We start from the raw sequence: 8969 nt of genomic DNA on the forward strand, positions 1-8969 counted from the left end.
CTGGGTTAGGTTTGGTCAGGATGGCTTCGACAATCCTGCTATGCACTGCATTTCTGTTAATTTCTGCGCTCTACTGTGCTCTAATATGTTCTGCTTCGCAATGGGGTGGCCAGCAACAGAGGCCTCGGCACGTTACATTTAGTTATTCCGCGTTTGGTTTGGTTTGGTTGTGTTTGGTTCGGTTAGTTTATGCTCTTCTGTTGTGCTGTACATTGCTACTTGGTGGCTTCGTGCGCTTAACATGGCTCGACTACACTCTGCTGAACTCGGGGGCGGCCAGTAATCGCGTTCTCGGCAAGTTAGTTCGAGTTGGGCTAGGTTTGGCTGGTTTGTGTTCGTTTGGGTTCGGCTTGGACAGCTCATACTATCGTGGTATACACTGTTATTCTGTTGGTTCCTGCGCCGTACTGTGCTCAACCATATTCTGCTTGGCCCAGGGGAGTACGGCAATGGCGGTCGTGGCACTTTACTTTGAGTTACGCTATGCTTGGCTAGGTTCCTTGGTTTGGGTTAGGTTTGGGTACCTTGGACATTTCTGATATACACTGCGATTCTATGGATTCCTGCGCCCTACCATCCACACATATGTTCTGCTTTACTCTGTGCAGGCCAGCAGTCGTGTTCGCGGTTGTGTTACATTTTATTTGGTTATATTACGTTTTGCTAGGTTAAAAGAGGATATCTATGACCTTTGCGCGTTACACTGCTATTCGGAGGATACCAGCGCTCTACACTGCTCTGACATGTTCTGCTTGGCTCTGGGGGTGCCAGCAATATAGTCTCGGCACGCTATGTTGAATTAGGCTACGTTTGGTTGTGTTACGTTTGGCTTGGGTAGAATACGGTAGCTTGGACTTTAGTGCTATAAATTGCAATTCGGCGGCTTCTGCTCTCTACTGCGCTCTATTGCGCTCTGCATGGCTCTGGTGGGGCTAGCAATGGCGGTCTCGGAACGTTAGGCTGAGATATGCTACGTTCGTTTGGGTTACGTTGGTCTGGGTAAGGTTAGGATATCTTCCACTTTTGTGCTGTATACTGCGATGCGGTGTATTACTGCGCTCTACTGTGCACCAGTATGCTCTGCTCGTCCCTGGGGAGTCCAGAAATATTGGCTGCGGCTTGTTTGCTTCCGTTATATTACGTTTGGCTTGGTTACGGTAGATTAAGTTCGGTTCGGATGGCTTTGTCATTTGTGCTGTACAATACCATTCGGCGGACTTCTGCGCTCCACTCTGCTCTAGTATACTCTGCTAGGCTGTGGGTAGGCCAGCATTGGCGCTCACGGCACCCTTGTATGAGAAAGTTGGCGTTTGGTTATGCTACGTTTGAAGAGGTTAGGATAGGATATATCTGACTTTTGTGCTATACACTGCGATTCGGAGGATTTCGGCGCTATCCGTTGCCCTACCATACCCCACACGTCCATGGGGAGTACTGATATGGCCGCCGCGGCACGATAAGATTAGTTATGTTGCGTTTAGTTAGGTAAGGTTAGGTTAGGTTTGGTAGGGATTGCTTTGACTTTTGTGCTACACACTGCTATTGGATGAACTTCTGCGCTCAACTATGCTATAATATGTTCTGCTTGTCTCTGGGTAGCCCAGATATAATGGCCTCGGCTCGTTAGGTTTATTTGTTCAACTTTTGTGTGGGTTACGATCGTACTGGTTTGGTTCGGACAGCTTTGCCTTTCGTGGTACACACTGCTATTCGTTGCATTTCCGCGCTCTGCTGTGCTCCACTGTATTCTGCTCGTCTCCGTGGAGGCCAGAAACAGTGGCCCTGCCGAAATATGTTGAGCTATGCTACGTTCGGCTTTGTTACGTTTGGATGGGTTAGGAGAAGTTAGCATTGACTTTTATGATACACACTGATATCCGCTGGATTTCTGCGCTCTACATTGCTCTACTACATTCAGCTCGTCTATGGGAAAGCCAGTAATAGTGGTCTCGGCACGTTGGGTTGAGTTAGGCGACGTTTGGTTTCGTTATGTTAGTTTGGGTTAAGTTTGTATAGATTAGACTTTCGGGGTATACACTGTGATTCGGTGGAATTCTAAGCTTTAGTGCGCTCTAGTTCGTTCTGCTTGCCTCTGGTGAGGCCAGTAACAGTGGTATCCTGATATGTGCGCTCTGAATTGCTCTAGTAGCTTCTGCTTGTCTCTGCGAACGACAGCAATAGCGGACGCAGCGCGTTTGATTGAGACATGTTACGTTCGGTTAGGGTAGGTTAGGTCAATTTTGGTTAGAATGGCTTTTGCTTTTGTGCTATACACTGCTATTCGTTGGATTTCAGCTGTCCCTGTGCTTTGGTAGATTTTGCTTGGCTCCGGGGGGGGGGGGAGAATACGTTTGGCTAGGTTAGGTTACGTTGCGTTAGGTTAGCATAGCTTCGACTTTCGAGATACACCTCGCTATTTGATGGACTCCTGCGCTCTAGTGCGCTCTACCACACTCTGCTCGGGGCTGGGGACGCCAGGAGTTGAGGTGGCGGCAGGTTAGGTTGAGTTACGTTACGCTTGGTTTGGTCTGGTTTTGATGCGCTTGAAAGCTATAGCTTTGCCTTTTGTGCTATACAATGCCATTCTGTCGATTTCTGCAATCGACTGTGCTCTAATACGTCCTGATTATCTTTAGGGATGCCAGCAATAGTGGACCCGGCATGTTAAGTTGAGTTATGTTTCGTTTGACTGGGACTGGTTAGGCTATGTTTGGTTAGGGTAGCCTTGATTTTCGCGCTATACGCAGGTTTTCGGCGGATTCCTGCCCTCCACCGTGCTCTATTCTAATCTGCTATACCCTGGGTATGCCAGAAATAGCGGTCGCGACATGTCACGTTGAGTTTGGTTACGTTGGGCTAGGTTACATTCGTTTTCGTTAGCATTGGATGTCTATGACTTTTCCGCCGCACATAGCGATTCTATGGATTCCTGCGCACCACACTCCTGTAATATGTTCTGCTCGCCGCTGGGGAGGCCAGAGGAAGTGGCTGCGGCGCGTTATGTTGAGAGAGGACCATGTTGGTCCATGTTAGCTTTGTTTGGGCTCTTTTGGGGTATTTTTAGCTTCCGTGCTATACACTGCCATTCTATGTACCGCTGCGCTCTCCATTGCTTTACTATACTCTGCGCGCCTATGGGGAGGCCAGCAAAAGTGGTCTAAGCCAGTTAGGTTGAGTTAGGCTACGTTTGGTTCAGTTTTGTTAGTCCGGATTAAGTTTGTATAGATAAGACTTTCATGGTATCCACTGCGATTCGGGGGATTTCTACGCTGTAGTGCGCACCAGTATGTCCTTCTTGCCTCTAGGGAAGCCAGTCATAGTTGTCTCGGCACGTTAGGTTGACATAGGCTACATTTGGTTAGGTCATGTTAGTTTGGGTTATGATATGGTTGCTCTGACATTTGTGGTGTATACTGCTGTTCGGAGGAATTCCGCGCTCCACTGGTCTCTAGTATGTTCTGCCTGTCTCTGGCCAGGTCAGCAACAGTGTTTTCGGCACGTTAGTTTGTGACGGATAACGCTTGGCTCTAGTACGTTTGGCTAGGTTAGGATATGCTAGCTTTGACCTTTGTGCTATACACTGCTATACGTTGAATGTATGCACTCTACTGTGCTCTGGAATGTTCTGCTCTGCTCTGGGAAGGCCGCAATGGTGGTCTCGTCACGCTAGGTTGGGTTAGGTTAAGCTAGGCTTGGCTACGTTATGACCGGTTTCGCTGAGGTAGCTTTGCCTTTTGTGCTGTACACTGCTGTTCGGTGGATATCCGTGCACTGCATGGCTCCATTGGCATCTGCTCTTATCTAGGGAGGCAAGTAATAGAGGTTTCGGCACGTTAAGTTTAGATAGACTACGCGTGGTCACATCACGTTTGGTTTGGTTAGGATAGGAAAGATTTGACTTCTATGCTATACACTGGTATTCGGAGGATTTTTACACCCTACGTTGCTCTACTAGACTCTGCGCAACTATCGGCAGGCCAGAAATAGATGTCGTGGCACGTTGTGTTGAGTTAGTGTATGTTTGTCTACGCAGAGATCCATAGATTAGTAGCGTATAGCACAAAAGTAAAGCTACCCCATCCTAACCTAACCAAACGTAACATACACGAACCTAGCCGAACTAAAACTAACGTGCCGAGGATATTACCGCTGGCTTCCCAAGAAACAAGCAGAATATACTAGGGAACGGTAGAGCGCAGAATTCCGTCACATTGCAGTGTATAGAAAGGGAGTCAAAGATATCCAATCCTAACATGTACCAACCTAAACTAACCAAACGTAGCGTAACACAACATAACATGGCGAGACCATTATTCTACGCTTCCCCATATCCAAGCAGGACATACTAGATCGCAGTGGGGCGCAGAACTCCACTGAATATCGGTGTGTATCTTAAAAGTCAAAGCTATCCTCTCCGAACCTCACCCAACGAAATACAACCAAACGTTATAGATCTCTACCTAACGTGCCGAGACCACTGCTGCTGGCCCCTGCAGAACGAAGCAAAACATACTAGACCACTAGAGCGGAATAGAATAGAGCACAGTAGAGCTCAGGAATCCACCGAACATCTGTTTATACCACGAAAGTCGAAGCTATCCAAAACTGGCACAAACTGACATACTCTAGCCGAACGTGGCCTAACCCAACACGACGCGCCAAGACAACTATTACTGGCCTCCTCAGAGTATAGAAAAGTATAGTAGAGCAAAGTACGGCGCAGGGAGCTGCCAAATAACAATGTATTGCACAAAAGTCAAAGTCATTCTAACATAACAGGACATAACCAAACGTAGCCAAACGTGGCCATCCGTTGGATACCTAAACCTATCGAGCCGAGAGCTCAATTGCTGACCTCCCCAGATCCGAATGGAACATATTAGGGCTCAGTAGAGCGCAGATATTCACCAAATGGCAGTGTGCAGCACAAAAGTCGAAGCCATCCTGTCCAAACATAACACAAACTGACCTTGCAATGCGTAACAAAACACAACGTATCGTGTCGCGACCGCAATTGCTGGCCTTCCCATTGTCGCGTAGGGTATAGCACAGCAACGAAGAGCGCAGAATTCCGCCGAATAGCAGTGTATAGTACAAAAGTCGGATATTACCTCTTCTAACCTAACCAAATCTAACGTAATCAAACGAAACCGAATAGAGCCTAACGAGCCGCGGACACTATTTCCGGCATCCGCAGAGGAATGCAGAGAGCACTAGATTACAGTGGAGCGCAGAAATCGACCGAAGAGCTGTATTTAGCACAAAAGCCTAAGCTATCCTATGCTAACCGGTCGAAACTTAACATAACGAAACGCAACCCAGCTCCGAATAACGTGCGCAGAATACCGTTGCTTGCCACTCCAGAGTCGAACAGAGTGTAGCAGAGCAATGTGGAGCGCCGGAGTCCACAGAATATCGGCGTATAGCGTAAAAGTCAAAGCTACCGTATCCTAACCTAAACAATCGTGACATTACGAAACGCAGCCTAACACAACCTATTGTGCCGCCACCACCATTGCTGGTCTCCCCAGAGCAGAGCAGAGTACACTAGAACCAGGCAGAGCGCAGGAAGCCGTCAATGAGGAATTTATAGCACAAAAGTCAAAGATATCCTAACCTAACCATTCCTAACACTACCTAATCAGACCCAGCCTAACCTACCCAAACGTTGAATATCTAAACCTAACGCGCCGAGACCTCAATTGCTGGCCACCCCAGAGCCAAACAGAAGATATTAGGTCACAGTACGGCTCCGAAATTCGCGGAATAGCAGTGTATAGCGCAAATGCCATATCCATTCTAACCAAACCTGTCATAATCTATCCTAACCAAGCGTAACCTGACTCAACCTATCGTGACACGATCGACGTTGCTGGCTTACCAATAGTCGAGTAGGGTATAGTAGAGAAACGATGAGCGCAGAAATCTACCGAGTTGCCGTTTATAGCCCAAAAGTCAAAGATATGCTATCCTAACCTTACCAAACTTAACACAACCACTCGTAACGTAACCCTTCCTCGGGAGGCACGACAATTAATGCCGCCCTCGCCATAGCCAAGCAGAACATACTGAAGGATGGTAGAGCGCAGAAATGTATAGAATCGCAGTGCATAGCACAATAATCGTAGCTACCCAATACCAACATGATCATGCTTATAACCGAACGTGGCACAACTCGACCTATCTTGCTGAGACAACCATTTCTTGCCTCTTCAGAGGCAGACAGAGCATATCAGAGCACAGTACCGAGCAGAAATCTACCGAATGGCAGTACACAGCACAAAAGACAAAGCTATCCTAACCGAAACTACCCAAATGTGGCATAAACAAACGTAGCCTATCCCAATGTACCGTGACGAGACTGCTAATGCTGGCGCCCAGAGTCTAGCAGAGCATATTAGAGGAACGTGAAGCGCAGATATCTGCCGAATATCAGATTATAGCGCAAAAGTCGAAGCTACCGCATCCAAACCTAGCCAAACGTAACATAACATAACGTAATCTCAACTTGTGCTGAGACCACCATTACTGCACCGCCCAGAGTCAAGCAGGACATACCAGTGCACAGTGGGGCGCAGAAATCCACTGTACAGCAGTACACAGTACACAAGTGAAAGCTAGCCTAATCAAACCGAACCGAACGTAGCGCAATCAAGCGTAACAGGAGTAAAGCTAACGTACCAAGATCGCTACTTCTGGCCTCCCCTGTGCTGGGCAGAGCATACTAGAGCAATGTGGATCGCAGAAATCCATCGAATAGCAGTATGTAGCAAAAAAGTCAAATGTACCCAAACCTTACCTGACCCAATCTAACCTAACGAAAGGCAGCCTAACTCAACATAACATGCCGGGATCGCTATTGCTGGCCACCACAGCGCCAAGCAGAAAATAGTACAGAACAGTAGGTCCCGGAAATCCGCCAAATAACAGTGTAGAGCATGAAAGTAAAAACTGTATTTACCGAACTAAGACTAACGTGCCCTAACCGAACGTGACATAACCCAAACTAAGTGCCGAGACCTCTATGCCCCCCCCCCCAAAGCATAACTGTAAGTTAGAGCACAGTACACCGCCGAAGTCCTTTGAATCGCAGTGTATAGCGAAAAAGTCAAAGCTATGGGAACCTAACCCATACTAACTAAACCTAACCAAACGTAGCCTAACTCAACCCAACGTGCCGTGACCATTACTGCTGTCCTCTCCAGATCCAAGTAGAATATAGCGGGGCACTGCAGAGCGCATAAATAGAACGCATTGCAGTGTACAGCACAAAAGTCAGACATTCCCTGTCGTATCCTGTCCCTACTTAACCTATCCAAACGTAGTGTAACGAAGCATGATGTGACGTGTCCAACATTGCTGGCCTCCCAGAGCCATGCACAGCATATTACTGCAGATTAGAGTGCAGAAGTCTATCGTATAGCAGTGAATAGGGAAAAGGTCAAAGTAGCCTATACTAACCTAGCCAAGCGTAACACAACCAAACGTAGCATAACTCTACCTGACATTGCGAGACCACTATTGCTGGCCTCCACAGAGATGAGCAGAATGTACTAGGGCACAGTAGAGCGCAGAAACCCACCGCATTGCAGTATATATCACAAAAGCCGTAGATATCCTAACCAAACATGTCCTAATCGTACCTAAACAAACGCAGCACATTACAACATAACGTGACGCGACCACTGCTCCTGGCATCCCAATATCCAAGCAGAATGTAGTAGAGCACAGTAGTGCACAGAAATCTGCCGCATTGCAGTGAATAGCACAATAGCGCATAGCAGTAGATCACAGGAACCCACAGGATAATGCTGTATAGCCAGAACGTCGGACCACCCTGACCAAACATATCCTAGCATAATCCACTCAAACGTAGTCTAACTCAGCATAACGTCCGCGACCAATATCGCTCGCATTTCCATGGAAATGCATAATACAGTAGAGCAGAGTATAGCGCAGAAATACTCCGAAAAGCGGTGTATAGCACGAAAGGCTAAGTTGCCATCCTAACCTATCCAAACGAAGTAAAAACAAACGTAACCTAACTCAACCTATCATGACGAGACCACTAATGCTGGTATACGCGAAGACGAGCAGAATGTACTAGAGCACAGCGGTGCGTAGAAACTCACCGCATTGCAGTGAATAGCACAATGGTCGAAGATGTCCTAGCCTAACCTGTCCTAACCTAACCGACCCGAACGTACCATTGCCCAATGTAGCGTACCACGATCACTGCTCCTGGGCTTCCGAGAGTAACGCCGGATGCAGTAGATCACAGTAGACCACTGAAATACAGCGACTAACAGTGTGCAGCACGAAAGCTGATGCTGTACTAGACAAACGTATGCCAACCTAACATAACTAATCGTAACATAACAAAACATAACGTGACGCGGCCATCATTTTCGGCCTCCCCATAGTCGGGCAGAGTATAGTCGGGCAATGTAGAGCGCAGAAATCCACCCAATACCGGTGACTGGCACAGAAGTCTTAGCTACTCTATCCTTATATATCCAAAAACGTCATATGCAAATGTAGCCTAACTAAACTTACCGCGCCAGGACAACTATTGCTTGCCTCGCCAGAGGCATGTTGAAAATTTTAGAGCGCAGTAGAGCGCAGAAATCGGTGGATACTTGTGTACAGCACAAAATTCATAGTTTCCCTGTCCTAACATACCAAATCTCGACATACACAAACGTAACATATCTCGAACTAACGAAGCCCTACCACCATTGCTGGCCTCCGCAGCGTCGAACTGAACTTACAAGAGGACAATAGGGCGCAGAAGTCCATAGAAACAGAGTGTATTGGACAAAAGCCATATGTATCCAGACTTATCCCAAGCAAAAGTAACCTAACCAAACGTAGCCTACCTCAATCCAACGTGCCGCGGGCGCTATTGCTGGCCGCCCCAGGGCCCAGTCGAATTTAGCTGATCGCAGTCGATCGCGGAAATCCACCGA

This window comes from Eufriesea mexicana, unplaced genomic scaffold, assembly GCF_001483705.2.
Source record: "Eufriesea mexicana isolate 0111107269 unplaced genomic scaffold, ASM148370v2 scaffold1481, whole genome shotgun sequence".
In the NCBI taxonomy this organism is placed as follows: domain Eukaryota; kingdom Metazoa; phylum Arthropoda; class Insecta; order Hymenoptera; family Apidae; genus Eufriesea; species Eufriesea mexicana.